This window comes from Rutidosis leptorrhynchoides, chromosome 5 (genome assembly GCF_046630445.1).
Source record: "Rutidosis leptorrhynchoides isolate AG116_Rl617_1_P2 chromosome 5, CSIRO_AGI_Rlap_v1, whole genome shotgun sequence".
In the NCBI taxonomy this organism is placed as follows: Eukaryota; Viridiplantae; Streptophyta; class Magnoliopsida; order Asterales; family Asteraceae; genus Rutidosis; species Rutidosis leptorrhynchoides.
This window is the reverse complement of record NC_092337.1, coordinates 318,278,688-318,303,740: the sequence shown is the minus strand read 5'-3', so window position 1 is coordinate 318,303,740 and position 25,053 is coordinate 318,278,688.

Genomic DNA, 25,053 nt, shown 5'->3' with positions numbered 1-25,053 from the left:
GCTAAGTTTCTAATGAAACGTGATGATTCACAGACCATAACATCATCATGTGCCATGTTACATGACTCTTACATTCTACCTCATCCCCAAATATATCAATAACGTATTTTCTTAATAGTCCTATCTTTCCCTTGAATTATGGTAATTTAGCCAATCAAGATCGTGCTATTACAATCTCTCTTAGAACATTAGTTATGTTCATTCCAAACTTCATACCTACGAATTCTGAACTATTATTCGCTTGACTTAAAGTCAGGAAGAGAAAACAAAAGGATGGAACTCCAAAATATAAAGGAAATGAAGGGAGTTGATATATAGTGAAATATCCGACAAAGCAATCGAAACAGATTATTGCATTTAATCAAAGAAGATTCTAATATCCTTAATTACCGAAGAAACAAATCTTATTATAAAGATTTCCTCTAAATCCCTTGAATTCCGAAAATCCACCTTGACTACGTCAAAAGTTAAATCTCTATCTCAATCTTTTGTGACAGCTTCACTCGTACGCTTCACATAATTGAATCTTTTATCCATATTACTCAATGATAATAAAACTCTATTTATCAACTCATATTCGTCATGAAAACATATTTATTGTTAACCATGACAACCACAATCAAATTTCGGGACGAAATTTCTTAAACGGGTAGGTACTGTGACGACCCAAAAATTTCTGACCAAATTTAAACTTGATCTTTATAAGATTCTGACACGATAAGCAAAGTCTATTAAACCGACTCCCAAAATTGTTTGAACTACTTTTCATAAATGCATTGGACCTTTGACTATTCTCGACGATTCACGAACAATTGGGTGTAAATAAATATATATATACATATATGTACTATATATATATATATATATATATATATATATATATATATATATATATGAATATAAACAAAAGTATATATAATGATTTAAGATAATAAAATACAACAGATCAATAAGATTAAGTATGTAAAATAAAATACATGATAATAAACTGATTATTAAAATAAGGTTATATATAAATGTGTATGAATTCTATAAATAATTATTATGATATATACGTTGGATATAAATATTATATGTTATTTAGATATGATTAATAATATGCAATATTAATATACTAAATTTAATTACATGTTATAATATAAGTTGTTATTATTATTAATACCTTCATTAGTATTACTAACATTAATATTAATATAAATATTAACTTTAGTATTATTAATATTATTACTTTTAATATATATATAAATATTAAATGTGATACATGTAAATTATTTTATTATTATTAAGGTATCATTATTTTAATTAACATTCAATTAATTATCATGATTATTAACAATACTATGATTGTTATTAATATTATCATTTAAATTATTATGATTACTAAAAGTACTAGTATTAACTTGAATACTAAGATTTTCATTCTATTTACAGTTACTATTATCATTATTCTTATTATGATTATAATATCATTAATATTACTATTATTTATGATATTGTTAATATTAGTTTCATTATTATTATTATTAATATTAATATGAATGTTAAATATTAAAGTTTGTATTATTAATAATAGTATGATCTTTTAATATGCAGAATACAGATTAAATTAGATAATCAGATATACAGATTACAGATATATAGATATATATAAATATATAAATACCTTATATACATTTGATTTATTATATTATTAACATTATTAACACTATTATTATTATTATTAGTATTATCATTATCATTAGTAATAATATTATTTTTATACTTGTATTATTATTAGTTAAAATAGTAAGGGTATTATTATGATATTTATTAAAAGAATAATCATAATCTATAAATATAATTATCTAAATAAAAGAGAAATACAAATAAAAATATAAATACAGATATAGAAAAATTGGATATATATATATATATATATATATATATATATATATATATATATATATATATATATATATATATATATATATATATATATATATATATATATATATATATATATATATATATATATATATATATATATATATATATATATATATATAATTACATATATATAAATAACATATATATATTTATATATAAATGTTTATACAAATAAATATATACATATACGAGTATATACAGATATTACAGCGGATTCTGTTTCAAATCCTTATCAAAATGTAGGTAATTTCTTCTCTGTTCAAGATAGTACAAATCACGACCTTAATGACATTAAATCTGTTAGTAGTTGCAATCAAACTTTTATTTTTTGTTTTTTCTTGTTTGTTCGTTCTTCTGCTGGATTCCTTGTGTTGATCCATCAATCTGCCATAAAGTAATCGATATGCTCAATAATATGGATTAACTCATTCATTTCTTCAATACCATCCTCCACTCATTTAAACTTTCACAAACCATTTAATCAACATTTGCTACTGCTAATGTACTGCTACAGCTGCTTGTTTTCTGTTTATATTTTAATCTCCATGAATCATCCACTATCATTGTTTACGTTTTCTTGTTTCTCGTTTCTACCTATTCGATCAAACCACCATCTCTTGTTCTTTAAATCATGTTCATCCATCAACAATCAAACCAACACAACCCATTTGTTCTTCTTCCTTATACAAACCGAGAACACCACCTTAAAAACCACGATCATAAACTACCAAACCATCTAACCTGCTAATGGCATTGAACGTTGTTTCCTATTACAGAAGACCCACAACCGGCTGCTGTACATCACCAACTTTTGTTTCCATTTATATTTGTTGTTGATCATACAACCACCATCGACTGCAGCCTGCCTTCTATCTTTTGATCTATACAAACACCACTAACCGCCACCATCATTATATCTTTTACTAAGTCGTATCTTCTTTTTTTGGTACGTAATAAAATGCGAAAGATAACATATGTTAATGAATTGACAACATGGTTATATAGAGTATTTTAACCAAAAGTGATACAAGTGGGAACAAGGAAACAATCATAGTCGACCAGTGGAATGAATGATACATTTGCTTTATTTTTTTTTTTAAACCGAAGTCCCCACATGATTGATTCATGTTTCCATCTCATTTCAACAAACTAAGGGTGGAGCCAAAAGCTAAACCCCACATAAAAGGTTGATGTGAGCTGTAAAGAAGATTATTCGCTATGTGTTTGTTGTTTTTTAGTTTCGAACGAACCCCACTTGATAATAAAAGATGCATACTAGTGGATGTTTGAAAGGTGGAAAATATAATTAAAGAAAGAAAGGGGCGCCCTTTCTTTTATTTCACTGGTGACCTGTCTGTTATGATTATGATTATGGAAAATGATGAGGCTATGAAGATTACTTCTTCTTCTACAAATCAGTTCCGAACATGTATTTTAATTACCGTTAATCTGTCTATTATACTTAGGATTATGGGAAATGACTTGGTGAATGATGCCAATGAAAAGGGATGATAACGAGTTTCTTATTTTTTTCCTTTCTCCTGCTGAGCTCGTAACAGTGGCAGGGAACAAGGCCTCCTTGGGCTTTTGCATTTAATTGGGCCGATTTGTTGTTAATAACATTTAGTGGGCCGTAACTCAATTCAGGTTTTTCTGTTGGGCCATGTTAGTTTGTGATACTGGGCCAAGAATTGGTTTATGTTTTATGTTGGGCCGAAGTATGATGAAGGGGATGGAGGTCGAGTTAAACCGTTCGAGCTTGTTCCCATTTTATTAACTAACCATGATGATGATGTATGTGATAATTAAGATAATGATAGTTATACTAATCACGAGATAAGTTTAATAAAGATGATGATTATAGATCATGAAGATGAAGATGGTGGATGATATCATGAGTAAGATGATGTAGTGGTTATGTGATGCATGATAATGAGATCTATGATAATGATAATGATGATGAAATGAGATTTATATAAGAAGATAAATACACTGGTTAAATATAATTACGGTAACAATAATTTTTGAAAAACAGAATTGGAAGTATGGTTAAGGGTGTTAGCGGGTGGGCAAGAGGTCGCGGGTTCGAGCCCGGGCTGAGGCAGTTAATTTCTTTTTGGAGCTTTTCTTGTGAGGTAGTATTTATTATTACTCTTATTATTATTACTATCATTATTATTATTACTATCATTATTATTATTACTATTATTGTTATTATTACAAATAAAAATTATGTTATAAAAAAATAGATTACAAATATAGTAATATTACATATTACTAATCTTTTATTATTAAACAATAATATTAAGTAAGCTATATATAAAATATATTAATAATATAAATGTATATATTCTTATCATATATAAATCTTGAAATAAATTTTTATTTTTACTATACTATGATAAATGATAAATATTATTTTATTAAACTACTTTAATAAGTATTTACTATATTAATATTAATAATTGTATTATAGAAATAAATAATTACTACTTAAAGAATATAGGATAAATATAATTTATTTAGTAAAATGATATGTAAATTATATATATATAAACATGTTAGTTGTTATTATATGTGTTAATTTACATAATTGATATAGGTTCGTGAATCTGAGGCCAACCTAGCATTTTTAGTTTCGTCATATGTATTTTTACTACAAAATACATTATGGTGAGTTTCATTTGCCTTTTTACCCTTTATATTTTTGGGCTGAGAATAAATGCGTGATGTGGTAGCGGATGCGTACAAAATACTATTATATTTTACTACGATATATGACGAAATATTACACAAGTTTTAATTTATTTATTTTATAGATGGGATATACCTAAACCTTACTACAACACTATAGGCAGTGTACCTAATCGTAGAGTAGTATAGTTTTAGTAAGTCCAGTTCGTTCCACAGGAAGACGGCTTATTTTACACTATATTTTTATATAACTATATTTGTACAAAATATAAATATAAATATATTACAATTATTATTATAATAAAATGGAGGTTTTATCGTTTAATGACTGGTTTGTCGATTTTATATTTTAAGCGAAGCGTAAAGTAAATGACGATATTTAATTAATGATAAAATAAAAAACAATAATTAAAATAACAATAAATAAAAGTACAAGGAAATATGAAATAAAATATATTATGCTTATTTAAACTTCCGTACTCATGATGTTCGCGTTTTGATTTTAATTTATTACCCTGGGTTAATTGTTCTTTGTCCTCGATTATTTGATAAGTCCATCTGGTTTTTTCCATAATAGTCCATCGGTCATAATTATAAAGTGCGAGGGTCTTCGCCAAATTAACCTTATACCCGAAGTCAAATATTCCAACTAATTGAGGACTTAAACTGTAATAAGGTTTTAATACATTGTTAATGATTACACCAGGTTATCGACTGCGTGTAACCCAAAGTTTTAATACTTTATTAACAATTACACCAATTTCCCTTGAATGTAATCCACCCCTGTTTCAATGAGTCTATTGACTATTAATCAATCCTAGTGTCCGATCAAATGAATAATTATTAGTATTTATAAATATCCCGCTCATCGTACCCAGTCAAGCGTATGTGGTTATATATAAATACGTCAAATTATAAATCTCTATATTAAATTAACAAGATATCATTTAGTTAATCAAATATAAAGCCCATTAATAGCCCATAGTCCAATTTCCATAAGTGTCGGTCTTTTGTCCAAACCCCAATTATGGTCCAAAGTCCAATAACCCCATCTTAATATTTAGCCCAACATCATGATTACTTCGGCACAGATAGGAATAATAATAACTTAAGTACGTTACATAATTAAAAAGGGAGAATTTAGCTTACAGTGATTATTAATCGCGTAGTGTTACAGAGACAGAGTTTCGACTTTAAAACCCGTAAAATAACCGTTACAATATCCAAAATAACTAATATAAAACTAAACTATATTATATATATATATATATATATATATATATATATATATATATATATATATATATATATATATATATATATATATATATATATATATATATATATATATATATATCATTGAGGGAGAGAAAGATGGATATATATTTTCTCTTTTTTCGTCGAGCAGAAGCCTGGTATTTATAGGCATAATTCCTGATTCTGATGCCCATGCGAGTGCATGGGGTTTTAGTGCAAATATCATGCACTCGCATGGGCTCATGCACTTGCATGGGTTTTATGCCTATTTCCCATGCGATCGCATGGCCGTCGGATCCAGCTCACATATTTTTTGTTTTCCTGCTTGTCGACATATTATTATATATATAATTTATATTAATTATATATATTATATTATATTCTTGTGCATAGTTGACTTGTAATTTTCGTTCCGTTGTCTCATACATTTACGCCCGGTTTATGTCTCGGTTCCGGTTTCTCGAACGTCTTTTCGTATGCTTAGATATCTTGTACTTTGCGTTTCGCGACTTGTACTCTTATCAATTTTTAGACGATAATCATCAATAAATTGAACCACTTAGAGTTTAACTTGTACGTTTGAGCATTTTGGACGTTTTCGTCTTTAAATCTTCATTTTCGAGCGATGTTCATCTTTCGTCTTCGCACTTATTTATTTAAATGATTACAACTAAAAATAAGGAAATTACAATTAAAAACTTTACATATTGGAAGGATATTATGCCTAAATATATGTGAAGGTTTTTCGTATGCCCGAGAGACATATTAATTTAATGTGGCTAATATGTTATGATCCAAGTCGGGTCATACCCAATAACAAGCTTACCGACACCCTAAACGTATTCAAGCTTAACGATTAAATCATTAAGTAAATACGCGACACTTGGATTTTAGAAAAATCGGTTTTCTAAAATGTTATCACTTGAGATAAATTATTTGGATAATTTATATATAATTGTTTATAAGTTTTAAATGATTATATTGTGTTATATTTTATAAAAGGTTTATAAAATATGAAAGTAACATAAAAATATACATGTTTTATATATATATATATATATATATATATATCAAGTTTATATATATGTAAAGACATTATTATATAAAATATATGGTGGCAGATTTTGGGTCTCCAAGACTCATATGCATGCCATGTTATTGTTACTTTTAAGAACATAAAAAGTCCATATAAGCATGGGGAACTCTTGGACCAAAGCTAGACTAATTCTCTCAAGTGTAACTAGTGTTAAAAAGCTGGAAAAAAAAAACTGATTTCAGCATCCTGCTGCTGTCCAAAACCGTGAGGTTTTATACATCAAAGGAGGTTCCAAGTTTGATTTTCAAGCTCACATTAAGTGTCTAATTAAATCCTAAATAAAGGCTAGGGTGTTGGTGATAAGTTTGGGGTATAATCTCTTGAGGTTTCATTGCTTTGAAGCTCCATTTTCGCATCATCTTCATCCACATTCTGCTGTCCATTTTCAGTCCTCAATCTATATTGAGGAGGTAAATTCTTATTCTCTCTTTTAGTTTGTAAGTATATGTTCAAGGCTTGATAACACATAATGGAATTCATTTAAAAGGGTTTAACATATACACTTGTTTATAAATAACATAATGCTTCTGCTTGTCTTAATATTCATGAAATCGGTTTTGTGATTATATACACATATGAATTTGTTGTTATGTTGAATTCCATCAATGGTATCTAGAGCTGAAGTCTTGAAATATGCTTCGAGATGGTTTTTTGAACTCACCATAACTTTGCATTTTATGTACATGCATGAAAATAGAATGCAAATATTATTGGTTTTGGGTGGGTTAATCTATGTGCCGAATTGTTTGGGGCTCCAAATATGGTTTTGGTTTGCCATTTGGTTCATATTTTGTTCATATGTTGTTGTTCACAATCATAGCCAAGACCTTGTGATTGAATGCACGTGTGTTTGAATGATTTGTATTATTCATTTGGTATGTAATAATTAATTCATTCATTTGGTTGTAATATTCATTCATTTGGTTATGTAATTTATTTTATATTTGGTATGTAAAATAGATTAGGTTGTAATTTCATTTTTAGACAAAATGTATTAGGATATATTTTTTGTAAAAATGAAGATACAAGATGAAGACTTGGAAGATGCATTTGGATGCAAGATTAAGTGGGAGATTTTGAAATCTCCTACTTAGTGTTATAACCCTTAACCGGTGACATTTGTTTTCGGCTAAACAAATGTCTACCAAATCGGCTTGATTGTGAACACATTTGTTTGCATGCGTGGTTGTTTTATTTCTTGTATGATTGTGGATTGTGTATGTTACTACAACAAGTTATCACACAAGTTAACAACAAGCACAACTACAATTTAATTAATTAAATTATTAACGACATGCAAAACGTCAATTTAAATGGTTAAATTAAAAACGGCTAAAAGGACATTAATAAACGGTTATTAAGAACATGATAAGGATCATATATATAAAATGGTTTATATCAAGTAATTGGCTAAAATTACTAGACTTGAAAATGGATTTCAAATAAACCATACACTAAATGCATTTTGGTGTATGGCATATATGTTTTCTTAAACTAGAATAAAGAAAGACGAAAATTCCTTTAAAACTAAAACAAGGCAAACAAGTTTAACGCCATCCTTTTGTGGGACACTTAAATATAGTAGGGAACTCATAATGGGATAAAGGTCACCTAACCGTTATGAGCTAACTAATATGGTTAAGGTAAAATTCGCATGCTTGTGGGATAAAGGTCACCTAACCACTTGTATGTTAATTTTACATGTTTACACAAGTAGGACGACTTGATTTGGGAATCATGAACTTAGGGTCACCGAAGCATGAGGAACAAATAGGCGTTGATGGGATAAATATGCCATGCAAAAGGATTGCATGATCCCATAATTTAGAAGTTGCAAAAGGATTGCAATTGTCATATAAATGACTACCTAGCTAAATCAAATAACGGGATAAAGGTCACCTAACCGAAATTTGATTTACCGTTGGATTCTAATATTTAATATTTAATAAGTCAATTAAAATTTAAAAGGGTATTGTTTATTAAATTTAAAATCGATACTTAAATGAACTTTGTTAAATTTTGTAGATGGCCGCCAACAACAACAACATGCAAAACGCACCTATTAACTTGAACAACCTATCGTTAAGGTCTCTCCTCGAGAAAGACAAACTCAACCATACGAACTTTATGGATTGGTTCCGCAATCTTAGGATTGTCCTCAAACTTGAGGATAAGGCGTATGTGTTGGAAGTGAAATGACCCATCCTAATCCATCCGGACGAAGTACATATCGATTATACACGATTCCCAACAGTTGATTTCATCGCGAGGTACTTGACCTCTATATGATACATTTTACAAACATTGCATTCGTTTTGAAAAGACAATCTTTCATTACATCTGAAGTTGACAGACATGCATAACATTTCATAATATATCCAACTATAATTGACTTAATAATGATCTTGATAAACTAAACGACTCGAATGCAACGTCTTTTGAAATATGTCATGAATGACTCCAAGTATTATCTTTAAAATGATTAAATGCACAGCGGAAGATTTCTTTCGTACCTGAGAATAAACATGCTTTCAAGTGTCAACCAAAAGGTTGGTGAGTTCATTAGTTTAACATAAATAATCATTTCATAATTTTAATAGACCACAAGATTTCATATTTCCATTTCTCATAAACATACGTCCCATGCATAGAGACAAAAATATCATTCATATGGATTGAACACCTGGTAAGCGACATTCACAATATGCATATAAGAATATCCCCATCATTCCGGGATCCTCCTTCGGACATGATATAAATTTCGAAGTACTAAAGCATCCGGTACTTTGGATGGGGCTTGTTGGGCCCGATAGATCTATCTTTAGGATTCGCGTCAATTAGGGTGTCTGTTCCCTAATTCTTAGATTACCAGACTAAAAAAGGGGCATATTCGGTTTAATAATCCAGCCATAGAATGTAGTTTTAAGTACTTGTGTCTATTTCGTAAAACAGTTATAAAAGCAGCGCATGTATTCTTAGTCCCAAAAATATATATTGCAAAAGCATTTAAAAAGGGAGCAAATGAAACTCACGCATAATAGTATTGTAAAACAGTTAATAAAACATTTGCATGTATTCTCAGCCCCAAAAATATAAAGAGTAAAAGGGAGCAAATGAAACTCACCTAATGTATTTTGTAGTAAAAATACATACGACTATATTGAACAATGCAGGGTTGTCCTTGAATTCACGAACCTATATTATGTATATACATATTAATACATATAGTTGTAATCGAATAAGTTTATATATATGTATATAATTTATTAATTATATCATTTTTATATTAAATATATGTATATACGTCTCATATATTTATTTTATGTATAGAGCTAAAAATGTTGTAATGTTATATGTATTAAGTATATTTTATATATGTATATACCATTCGTTTGTTAAAATAATAATTTTAGTAACAATATGATTATATTAATATTGATAAAAATGATAATAATCATGATACTTTATATTACTAAATAAGGTATATTTGTTAATAATTATATTGATACTAAATATAATAATATTTATAATAATAACTGTAAAATATAAATTTTCCGGTTAATGATACTTAATATAATGAATTTTAGTAATTACATATTAATAATACTCATTATAATATAAATAATCATATTGTTAATGATAATAATAATAATAATCATTATGATACTTATAAGGATATTTATAATACTGATAATAATTATAATGCTAATAATAATAATAATAATACTTAGATTAGTAATAATCCCAATAAATTAATAATAATGAAAATAACAATATTAATAATACATAATGATAATACAAATAATAATAACTAGGTTAAGGATAATATTACTTATGTTAATGATGATAATACGTATACTTCTAATAATAACATAAATATTAATATTCATAATAATAATAATAATAATAATAATAATAATAATAATAATAATAATAATAATAATAATAATAATAATAATAATAATAATAATAATAATAATAATAATAATAATAATAATAAAAAGAAATAAGAAATAGAGATATACCCTAAAAAGAATGATGCACCAACGGGGCTGGGACTCGAACCCAAGACCTTTCGAAACCCGACAACCTCACTTAACCATCCAGGCCGTAGCCTATTTTCTGATTTATAAGCCCATATAAATATATATAAACCGTATGACTTTATTTCCTATTCTATCTTCTTCTTCAAGTAATCAATCGATCAATGATACTTCTACAATTAAGATAACGAATTTGTAGGTTCACGTAAGGCTTATAAACAATCAGAGAAGTATTAATTGTGTCTTTGAAAAAAAAAATTTAAAAAACGAAGAACAATAGCTGCTGCTGTTCGAATGAAAAAAAAATGATTTCGAGTTTGAAAGCGTTTTGGTAAAAGATTACAACACAACCTATATTTCAAATCACATATATAAACTTTCCAAATCGTCAATTGACCTTGGATTACAACAGATAATGCGAATTCGACGAAGAACAAAAGTTTGACTTTTTAACACCCAAACTTTGACTCCAAAATTCATCTTCGATTTAAAGGATTGAGACCTGGAAATTTGCAGGTAGTTTGGTTATATGATTCCAGACAACACTACATTCAAAGATTTTGCAATATCATTCGAAATTGATTTTTGAGCAAAAAGTTATTAAACAGAGAACCGAAATATAAATTCTTGGGTTTCTTTCTGTTTAATTTTCATATACAGATATTTAGAGTTGGTAAGTTATATGGAATGATTAAGTACTTAATTTAATAGCTGTAATCGACTCTAATTCAAAGGTGATGTCGACCCTGGTTCACGAGAACAACAGAAAACAAAATAATAACAATAAAAAAAATATAAAGAACATAACCCAAATCCATCTGTTATATATATCTGTTTTATATCCGTATTAATTATCTATTATATATAAATAACTCAATTTTATTTTATAACAGTTTAGATTTTTAATTATATAGCTGTATTGTATATAATTGTATTTATATATATACATATATATATATATATATCTATTTTATTAAATTTCCATAATATTAGTTATTAATATATTTCTATTAGAAATTTTAATAAAAAAATTATAATAATATTAGAAATATAATGATGATAATATTAATGATAATAGATAATAGTAAAGATAATAATAATTATAAGAAATGATATTATTGATGAAAATAATAACTTCTAAAATAAATGATTATTTTTAATAATAATATTAATAATTTATAATAAACATAATAACCCAAACCAAAATTCTTACTACTAATTATAATTATGATAATAATGATATAACGAATTCAATACATTAATTTTTACATCAATATATTATATTAAAATAATAACATACCGATACTAATATTAATAATACTAATATTAGTAATTATATTGAGAGTATTAATAATAATATTAACATGACACATATATTTCAAACTTGCAATTAATTATAATACTATTTATCACTTGTATAATATTATGATATGGCGTCATTTATTGAAGGGTTAATATTCATATATTTTGTATATATTTGATAGAAATTTTATGTAGATTCATAATAATATTTATATATGTATACATATTTATTTTAACAACATAAATTTTAATTAATTAAAGTATACTTTATTAAATTAAAATTTTATATATGTTCTTATAATTATACTCATATAATATATATATAATATATATATATATATATATATATATATATATATATATATATATATATATATATATATATATATATATATATATATATATATATATATATATATATATATATATATATATATATATATATAAATATTTATTTACAAAACAATGTTCGTGAATCGTCGGAAATAGTCAAGGGTTAAATGTACACATGAAATAGTTCAAACTTTTTGAGACTCCACTTTACAGACTTTGCTTATCGTGTCGAAATCATATAAGATTCAAGTTTAAATTTGGTCGGAATTTCCCGGGTCATCACAGTACCTACCCGTTAAAGAAATTTCGTCCCGAAATTTGAGCGAGGTCGTCATGGCTAACAATAAATATGTTTTCCTGACGAATATGAGCTGATAAATAGAGTTTATCATTAGATAAAATAATTCGATTATTCAAAGCATACGAATGAAACTATCACAAAAGAGTGAAATGAAGTGAGTATAGGTTTGTCTTGACTTTTGACGTAGTCATGGTTGAATTTAGAAAGTAAGGCTCATCTTAACTTTTGACATTGCCTTGGTTGAATTCTGGAATTCAAGGGATTTAAAGAAAATCTTGAAGATTTATAAGATCTGATTCTTCAGCGAATAAGGAAATTAAGATCTCTATAATTAAATACGATGATCTGCCTCGATTACTCTGCCTGATATTTACATTATAAATTAAACTCTTCCGTTCCATTATTCTCACCATTTCTATATTTTTTTTTCTTAGTTCATACATCTAAAAGATTGTGAAAATGCTCAATCCAGTTCTGATCCTTGTCCTTCTCCTTTCTATTGCTACGATCATTCTCCTTTTCCAACTTCCACCAGAGGAATCTGTTTTCTTCTACTTCGCCCTCGGGGCTATAGTGTTTTTAATTCTCCCGTGTCTTTATGTTGCGATAAACATTGACATACACGGTTTGTAATTTATGTGTTGTTATAGGGCTTTATATTTTTCTTTAAATTTCAAAGTCCCTGCGTCTGTCTTTAATAATCATTGTCATTCACAGTTAATGCTCTCTCCTATTTGCTGTGATTTATACCCCCCATTTCTATTTCAGAGATTCTTTCTTTTGTTTTCTCTTCCCGACTTTAATTCAAGCGAATAATAGTCCATAATTCGTAGATATAGAGTTTTGAATGATTATAATATTCTAAGCAGAAAAGAACGTGATAGTACGATTTGATTTTCAAATTTATCAACATCACGGAAGATAGATCCATCAAGAATACATTTTCTTGATATGTTCAGAAGTTAAGTAGAATGAAAGAGTTATGTAACATGACACATGATGACGTTATGATCTGTGAATCATCACATTCCATTTAGAAACTCAGCATGACTTACTGTAATATAATCAAGTTGATCAAGTGTCATTATATTATACTAACTCATGCATCAGTTCCCAACATTACTTCAATAACATTCATATTTTAGGCTCGAAAGTTTACAGAATATATAAACTAACAGTTTCTATATGATGTAACACTAATATCAGGAAGAGATTAATAATTTCAGATAAGAATAGTTATGAAAATATCTTCAGAAATATGGAGAATATTTATAATGAAAGATACGATGATATCTTGGAATTTCTAATATCGATGGATGATGAAGAAGATTTATCCGTAAGGTTTTAGATTCGGAAGCAAGGTATTCACTAAAGACTTCATCAGAAACAGAATCATTTGGATTCTTTGAAGTCAAACTTACTCTTTGTGATTTGTCCCCGGCTTTCTTCATAGTTTCGCATAATCTGCTTTTCGATACTAAATTTTCCATTGAATGTTTCCAACATAATGATAAACAGGAAGTACGAAGAGGTATATAATTTCGGACGAGAATATTTATGAAAATATCCTCAGAAATATCGAAGATATTGATGATGATATTTTGGAATTTCTAAGTTCGATGGTTGATGAGGAAGATTTTCCGCAAGATTTTAACATGAGTACAGAGCAAGATATTCGTTGAAGGTTTTATCGGATCCAGAATTACCTGGATTCTTTGAATATATGGTATGGTCCTTGTATTTGTCCTTGGTCTCCTTCGTGGTTAGCTCAATCCGTTATCCAGTTCCAACTTTTCTAAGCTTTTCCAACATACTATTCTTTATCGTCAAACTTTCGATGATTATGATCATTTACGGTTGTCTATGGTTTCTGCTGCTTTATTCAGCTTTTTCAACATTCAAAGTATTGATTTGTGACTGAGTGCTTTTCAGAATTCCATAAGGAGAAATCATAATTCTAAGAGATAAATGTCATACATAACTGTTGATGTAGATATGCTGTGAGTTTTCAAAGTACTGATAGCTGATTCCCGGTAATTGGTATGGCAGTATTCGTTACAAGATGCGGATGAGTATATGATAGGGTTTCAATGAATAAATATAATGATTTATCGGAGAGATTTAAACCAAGAAGCAACGAGGTTGCTGGTACGTCTGCTAGTAATATGGTAAAATATGGAAGGTTCTCCGGTAACAATAAAAGAACATATATAATAATCAAGGTGATAATAAGGTTGTTTCGAACGAAAAGTCGAAGTTGCTTTGTTGAAGCTGTGACAAAATTTGCTACTTTGAAAAGAGATCGCAAAGTTATTTTTGCTAATAAATGCCAAAGGATCTGACGCGGCTACGTGTTAAACTTTTACTCAGTTGCCGAGAGTTTCCAGGTGCATAACTAAATGCATAAATCTTTCCCTCCGTAGATGAAGTGCGGTTGGTTCATACTCTCGATTGAGGTGTTTTCAAGAATTATGCAAGGTTTGAACGTTGATTGTAATCGTTAAGATACAAATGAAGTTTAAGATAAAATCAAGTGACAAACTTGAAGACTTGTTTAGTTTCATATGTTATAATCAATATTTTAATTTATTTTAATTGTTTAATGTTATTAGTCCACAGTCGATAGTCCACAGTTGACAGTCCAATAATTCATATATATAGTTTAATATATAATATTCGAATTAATTAATACGTGTCGTGACCCGTATACGTCTCCGACTCGATCACAACTCAAACTATATATATTATTGTAGAATCAACCTCAACCCTGTATAGAGAACTCGATCATTACTGCATATAGAGTGTCTATGGTGATTCCAAATAATATATATAGATGCGTCGATATGATATGTCAAAACCTTAAATATGTGTCCCGATATTTAAAGTGCGTAAAATAAATAACAGAAATTAAATAACGATAAATAAAGTGCGTAAAGTAAATAACAGAAATTAAATAACAATAAATAAAATTGCGAGAATTAAATTGAGATAAAATAAATTGCGATAATTAAATTGCGATAAATAAAATGTAATACGGAATTAACAGTTAGCTAGGAACAGTTAGCTAGGATTTTGTTAGCGTGGATTCTTAACAAAATTTCATATTGTTAATTAGTGTGTTTCTAATCAATTTTTATTGTGTCCATTTTTTCTTCATTATGCCACTTGTTGGATTCTGATATGTCAAAATCCTAATATGAAATTTGAATTTGAATGAAAATAGTTATTCTTTGGTGAACGGATACGTATATCGGTGGATGTAAGTAGGATAGTATATGACTGTTGAAACAGATTCGAAGATCGTACAATGTAACTTATTAATGTGAAATTTAAATATTCCTCGGGTATTACCTACCCGTTAAAATATTTTCATCATTAATAGTTTGTACAAAATAATTTTTAATTACAATCTTTATGAAAATATATATACATATATATTTTCTTCAGATATAATCATGGATTTAATGAGTTAATATAATATTAAACTCATTTGCTTTTCGGCTGGAGCTAGAATAAATAATCTTTAAAACTTTAGAGATTACATATTCGACATGTCGAACGAAGATCATACTCAAAGTACAGATGATGATATTGAAGCATGGATTGTTGATGGTACTGGTGCTGTTATTGATTGTACTGTTAGTGCCGGTGATGTTGTTGAAGCTGGTACATTTTGCACCATGTTCTCCAAATTGATTACTCGAGCGCGAAGCTCGTTGACTTCTTCGATTACCCCGGGATGATTGTCGGTCAGAACGAGCAGATGAATAAGGTTTAGAACCTGAGTTATGATATAGTCGTGGCGAGATATTTGGGAAATGAGGGTGAAATGGTGTTACGAACAGGTTCGCCAGTAAGTGCTTCAGGTTTTTCGCCAAAAGGTGAATTCGGTTAGTGGATGAGATTGCCTTCTGTGCGTCTCCATTGATTAAGTCGACTACGAATCCATCAGATGAATTGGGGATGGATGATTGGTTGATTCATTCTGGTGTCGTTGCTTCCGGAGCTTAGATGACTATCCATTCTGAATAACTGTCAGGATAACTATCAAAATAGCTATTGGAATCTGAGGGTCTCGATCTAGTTGAGGGATTCATCTTGTACGATCAGATGGAGGATTTTTAATAAGAAATAGATTATAGGATGTAGATTAGTATCCTGCAATACATAATTTACATATACATAAATAATACCAAAATCTCATAAGTTAAGGAGGAATCTACGGAAGCTGTCAGGCAAAGATAACAATAACAGATACGCTAAGATATGAATTTTTGTCTATACACTTTTCATGCAGTCAATGCAGTAAAACGTGTCTAGACTAAGAATGATAAGCAAGTGATTCTCTAAGAATGATAAGCAGGTAATTTTTGACACAAAATGATAAGCAAAACTTTTGACATGCAGACACGGTCGAAGTCCAGACTCACTAATGCCTCCTAACGACTTATCAGTTAGACACACTAATGCAGACCTGGTTCGCTAAGACCTATGTTCTGATACCAACTGAAATGACCCATCCTAATCCATCCGGACGAAGTCCATATCGATTATACCCGATTCCCAACAGTTGATTTCATCGCGAGGTACTTGACCTATATATGATACATTTTACAAACATTGCATTCATTTTGAAAAGACAATCTTTCATTACATCTGAAGTTGACAGACATGCATAACATTTCATAATAAATCCAACTATAATTGACTTAATAATGATCTTGATAAACTCAACGACTCGAATGCAATGTCTTTTGAAATATGTCATGAATGACTCCAAGTATTATCTTTAAAATGATCAAATGCACAGCGGAAGATTTCTTTCGTACCTGAGAATAAACATGCTTTCAAGAGTCAACCAAAAGGTTGGTGAGTTCATTAGTTTAACATAAATAATCATTTCATAATTTTAATAGACCACAAGATTTCATATTTCCATTTCTCATAAACATACGCCCCATGCATAGAGACAAAAATATCATTCATATGGATTGAACACCTGGTAAGCGACATTCACAATATGCATATAAGAATATCCCCATCATTCCGGGATCCTCCTTCGGACATGATATAAATTTCGAAGTACTAAAGCATCCGGTACTTTGGATGGGGCTTGTTGGGCCCGATAGATCTATCTTTAGGATTCGCGTCAATTAGGGTGTCTGTTCCATAATTCTTAGATTACCAGACTAAAAAAGGGGCATATTCGGTTTAATAATCCAGCCATAGAATGTAGTTTTATGTACTTGTGTCTATTTCGTAAAACAGTTAAAAAGCAGCGCATGTATTCTCAGTCCCAAAAATATATATTGCAAAAGCATTTAAAAAGGGAGCAAATGAAACTCACGCATAGTAGTATTGTAAAACAGTTAATAAAATATTTGCATGTATTCTCAGCCCCAAAAATGTAAAGAGTAAAAGGGAGCAAATGAAACTCACCTAATGTATTTTGTAGTAAAAATACATACGACTATATTGAACAATGCAGGGTTGTCCTTGAATTCACGAACCTATATTATGTATATACATAATAATACATATAGTTGTAATCGAATAAGTTTATATATATGTATATAATTTATTAATTATATCATTTTTATATTAAATATATGTATATACGTCTCATATATTTATTTTATGTATAGAGCTAAAAATGTTGCAATGTTATATGTATTAAGTATATTTTTATATATGTATATATCATTCGTTTGTTAAAATAATAATTTTAGTAACAATATGATTATATTAATATTGATAAAAATGATAATAATCATGATACTTTACATTACTAAATAAGGTATATTTGTTAATAATTATATTGATACTAAATATAATAATATTTATAATAATAACTGTAAAATATAAATTTTTCGGTTAATGATACTTAATATAATGAATTTTAGTAATTACATATTAATAATACTCATTATAATATAAATAATCATATTGTTAATGATAATAATAATAATAATCATTATGATACTTATAAGGATATTTATAATACTGATAATAATCATAATGCTAATAATAATAATAATAATAATAATAATACTTAGATTAGTAATAATCCAAATAAATTAATAATAATGAAAATAACAATATTAATAATACATAATGATAATACAAATAATAATAACTAGGTTAAGGATAATATTACTTATATTAATGATGATAATACGTATACTTCTAATAATAACATAAATATTAATATTCATAATAATAATAATAATAATAATAATAATAATAATAATAATAATAATAATAATAATAATAATAATAATAATAATAATAATAATAATAATAATAATAATAATAATAATAATAAGAAATAGAGATATACCCTAAAAAGAATGATGCACCAACGAGGCTGGGACTCGAACCCAAGACCTTTCGAAACCCGACAACCTCACTTAACCATCCAGGCCGTAGCCTATTTTCTGATTTATAAGCCCATCTAAATATATATAAACCGTATGACTTTATTTCCTATTCTATCTTCTTCTTCAAATAATCAATCGATCAATGATACTTCTACAATTAAGATAACGAATCTGTAGGTTCACGTAAGGCTTGTAAACAATCAGAGAAGTATTAATTGTGTCTTTGAAAAAAAAAATAAAAAAAACGAAGAACAATAGCTGCTGCTGTTCGAATGAAAAAAAAATATGATTTCGAGTTTGAAAGCGTTTTGGTAAAAGATTACAACACAACCTATATTTAAAATCACATATATAAACTTTCCAAATCGTCAATTGACATTGGATTACAACAGATAATGCGAATTCGACAAAGAACAAAAGTTTGACTTTTTAACACCCAAACTTTGACTCCAAAATTCATCTTCGATTTAAAGGATTGAGACCTAGAAATTTGCAGGTAGTTATGTTATATGATTCCAGACAACACTACATTCAAAGATTTTGCAATATCATTCGAAATCGATTTTTGAGAAAAAAGTTATTAAACAGAGAATCGAAATATAAATTCTTGGGTTTCTTTCTGTTTAATTTTCGTATACAGATATTTAGAGTTGGTAAGTTATATGGAATGATTAAGTACTTAATTTAACAGCTGTAATCGACTCTAATTCAAAGGTGATGTCGACCCTGGTTCACGAGAACAACAGAAAACAAAATAATAACAATAAAAAAAATATAAAGAACAGAACCCAAATCCATATGTTATATATATCTGTTTTATATCCGTATTAATTATCTATTATATATAAATAACTCAATTTTATTTTATAACAGTTTAGATTTTTAATTATATAGCTGTACTGTATATAATTGTATATATATATATATATATATATATATATATATATATCTATTTTATTAAATTTCCGTAATATTAGTTATTAATATATTTCTATTAGAAATTTTAATAAAAAAAATTCTAATAATATTAGAAATATAATGATGATAATATTAATGATAATAGATAATAGTAAAGATAATAATAATTATAAGAAATGATATTATTGATGAAAATAATAACTTCTAAAATAAATGATTATTTTTAGTAATAATATTAATAATTTATATTATAATAAACATAATAACCCAAACCAAAATTCTTACTACTAATTATAATTATGATAATAATGATATAACGAATTCAATACATTAATTTTTACATCAATATATTATATTAAAATAATAACATACCGATACTAATATTAATAATACTAATATTAGTAATTATATTGAGAGTATTAATAATAATATTAACATGACACATATATTTCAAACTTGCAATTAACTATAATACTATTTATCACTTGTATAATATTATGATAGGCGTCATTTATTGAAGGGTTAATATTCATATATTTTATATATATTTGATAGAAATTTTATGTAGATTCATAATAATATTTATATATGTATACATATTTATTTTAACAACATAAATTTTAATTAATTAAAGTATACTTTATTAAATTAAAATTTTATATATGTTCTTATAATTATACTCATATAATATATATATATATAAATATTTATTTACAAAACAATGTTCGTGAATCGTCGGAAATAGTCAAGGGTTAAATGTACACATGAAATAGTTCAAACTTTTTGAGACTCCACTTTACAGACTTTGCTTATCGTGTCGAAATCATATAAGATTCAAGTTTAAATTTGGTCGGAATTTCCCGGGTCATCACAGGAAGACCCCATTCCCGATCAACCCGACGAGGATGATACGGAAGGCATGGCTTATTGGGATAAGTATTGCGCCGATTCGGTGCAAGTCGCTTGCCTAATGCTTGGGACTATGATACCCGAACTCCAAAAGGATTTCGAGCATCATACTGCATACGACATGATCACGCAGTTGAAGGAGATGTTCCTTCAACAAGCACGTGTCGAGCGCTTTGAGACCGTTCGAGCGCTTCATGCATGTCGTATGGACGACTCCCAATCCGTTTCATCTTATGTCCTTAAGATGAAAAGTCTCATTGATCGCGCAAACCGTCTTAATCTCAACATATCTAATGAGCTAGCCACGGATCTTATCCTAAACTCCTTGTCAAAGAGGTTTGACCAATTTGTAATTAATTACAATATGAATGGGATGGATAAGACCATTAGCGAACTGCATGGCATGCTTAGGACGGCGGAAACTAGCATGGGTAAGAGGGCTTCACCCGTGCTAATGATCAATGATGGTGGGTCCAAAGGTAACAACACCTCCAAGCCAAAGGCGGCTAAGAGGAAAGGACCCGCCCATCAAGGCAAGGGAAAGGGGAGGATGGTTACCCCAACCAAAAACAAGAACAAGAAGCAAAAGGTTGCCGGACAAGCAAACCCCAAGGAAGACCCGTGCTTCGGCTGCGGTGAAATGGGTCAGTGGAAACGCAACTGCCCGGTCTACCTTAAGGAGTTGAAGGAAAAGAGGGATGCGGGGCAAACCTCAGGTAATATATATATGGTATATATAGAGCTTAGTATTACTTCTTCTAATACCTGGGTATTAGACACTGGATGTGGAACTCACATTTGCAATTCTTTGCAGGGGTTCAAAAGAAGTAACAAACAAATGGGAACATCAAGTCTCTTTATGGGTAATAGAGCCAAAGTGCAAGTGAAGGCTCAAGGAGACTTTGTATTAAAGCTTCCAAGCGGTTTGGAACTTATTTTGAACAATGTTTTGTATGCACCGAATTTATGTCGAAACATTATTTCAGTTTCCCGTTTAAAACAATGTGGTTTTTATCTTAATTTTGTTAATAATGATATCCACGTTTATTTAGATAATGTATTCCATTTTAAGGCTTCGCCTTCAAATGGAATTTATGAATTGGTTCATGATGATACATCATCTAGTAGCTCAATATACCATACTAGCACCAAGAAACTCAAAAGGGATTTGAGTGATTCCTACTTATGGCATTGTCGCCTTGGTCACATAAACAAGAACCAAATGCGTACACTTCAAAAGAATGGACTTTTGAAATCAAATGAGATGGACTCATTTGATGTATGTGAATCTTGTTTACAAGGCAAAATGACTAAAGCACCTTTCAAAGGGACCTATGAAAGGGCTAAAGATTTATTAGGATTAATACATTCGGATGTATGTGGACCCTTTAAACCCATGACTAGGAATGGTGAAAGATACTTTGTTACTTTCATTGATGACTTTAGTCATTTCGGATATGTCTACTTATTAAGACATAAGGATGAAACTTTTGAAGCATTCAAAGAATATCAAAACGAAGTACAAAATCAACTCAACAAGACAATCAAGGTACTTCGTACCGATAGAGGAGGTGAATACCTAAGCGATGCCTTCCAAGATCATCTTAGGAGTTGTGGGATTATCTCACAACTTACTCCACCAGGAACACCCCAACTTAATGGGGTTTCCGAAAGGAGGAACCGAACCCTAATGGATATGGTTCGATCTATGATGGCTAGAAGCACGTTACCTCTATCATTTTGGGGTTATTGTCTATGCTCCACGGCTCGTATTTTAAATATGGCCCCAACCAAGAAAGTGGAACGAACTCTTCATGAGATGTGGTTTGGAAAACCTCCATCTCTATCATACTTAAAGGTATGGGGATGTGAAGCTTATCCTAAGCGTTACGTCCCTAATAAGTTGAATGCTCGATCCACGAAGTGTATCTTCATAGGATATCCTAAGGATGATATGGGATACTATTTCTATGATCCAACCGAGCAAAATGTATTTGTTGCTCGAAAGGCTGAATTCCTTGAAACTAAATTCCTATTGGAAGGAAATAGTGAAAGGAAGATAGATATTGAAGAGGTTCAAGATCAAGTAGATGATACACAATTGGTTAACACTAGCACTCAACATGAAAATGTTGAGAGTGATCAAATGGATGATCAAAGTATACAAGACGTTCGCAGATCTGGTAGGATTAGTAATCCTCCGATATGGGTTTCTCATGGATGGTTGCTATGTGGTTGATTTGGATGAACCAACAAACTACCAAGATGCTTTATCAAGGATTGATAAAGATAAATGACAGGAAGCCATGAACGCTGAGATGCAATCCATGTATGACAACCAAGTTTGGGAACTAGTTGTACAACCTGCTAACTCCAAGTTAGTTGATTGTAAATGGATTTTCAAGATGAAAACCGACATGCATGGAAACTTAAATACATATAAAGCTAGACTTGTAGCAAAAGGTTTCACTCAAACTCAAGGGGTTGACTATGATGAAACCTTTTCGCCTGTGGCAATGTTAAAGTCTATTAGGATATTATTTGCCATTGCTGCTCATTATGATTATGAAATATGGTAAATGGATGTCAAGACCGCTTTCCTAAATGGATATCTTGAGGAAGATGTCTATATGGTTCAGCCTGATGGTTTTGTCGATCCGAAACATCCTAACAAAGTATGTAAGTTAAAGAAGTCAATCTACGGATTGAAACAAGCATCTAGAATGTGGAATCATCATTTTAATGAGGAAGCCAAGAAGTTTGGCTTCATTAAAAATGGTGATGAAGCTTGTGTATACAAGAAAGCTAGTGGGAGCACTATCATGTTCCTTGTATTATATGTGGATGATATATTGTTATTTGGAAACGATATTCCGACAATGCAAGGAGTTAAGACTTGGCTAAAAAGCTGCTTCTCCATTAAGGATCTTGAAGAAGCACAATACATTTTGGAGATTAGGATCTACAGGGATAGATCCAAGAAATTGATAGGTTTGAATCAAAGTGCATACATTGAAAAGATCTTGAAAAGGTTCAAGATGGAAAACTCTAAGAAAGGTTTGGTAACTATTCAAAGAGGAACGCTCCTTAGTTCATCTCAGTGCCCCACCACGAAAGATGAACAAGAGAAAATGAAGAAAGTCCCATATGCGTCTGCCATTGGGTCAATCATGTATGCAATGATATGCACTAGACCGGATGTGTCATGCGCTCTTAGCCTGACAAGCAGATACCAGAATAACCCAGGAAACAGTCATTGGATTGCTGTTAAAAGTATATTGAAATACCTTAGGAGGACTAAGGATATGTTTCTAATATATGGGTCTGGTGAGGAGGAACTCGCTGTAAGAGGTTACGTGGACGCGAGTTTCCAAACTGATCATGATGATTCTCGATCACAATCCGGTTATGTCTTCACATTAAATGGAGGTGCGGTCTCTTGGAAGAGTTCAAAACAGGATGTTGTTGCTTTATCCACTACAGAGTCGGAGTACATCGCCGCATCATTGGCAGCTCAGGAAGCTGCATGGATGAAGAAATTCGTTGACGACTTAGGAGTAGTCCCTTCCATTCAGGACCCTCTTGAGATCTTTTGTGACAACGAGGGTGCGATTGCTCAAATCAAAGAACCTCGTGCTCACCAAAAGACCCGTCACATTGAGCGGAGATTCAACTACATAAGGGATGAAGTTGAAAAGGGAAAGATATGTATTCGCAAAGTTCACACAGATCTTAATATAGCGGATCCACTCACGAAGCTCTAACATGGTGCAAAACATCAAGGGCATGTTAGTGCATTAGGGCTTCGATATTCTAGTGTTTGGTTATGATCTGTTTTAAGTATTGTAACGGAACGAAATTGTTCAAACTCATCAATATAATTATGGTATTAAT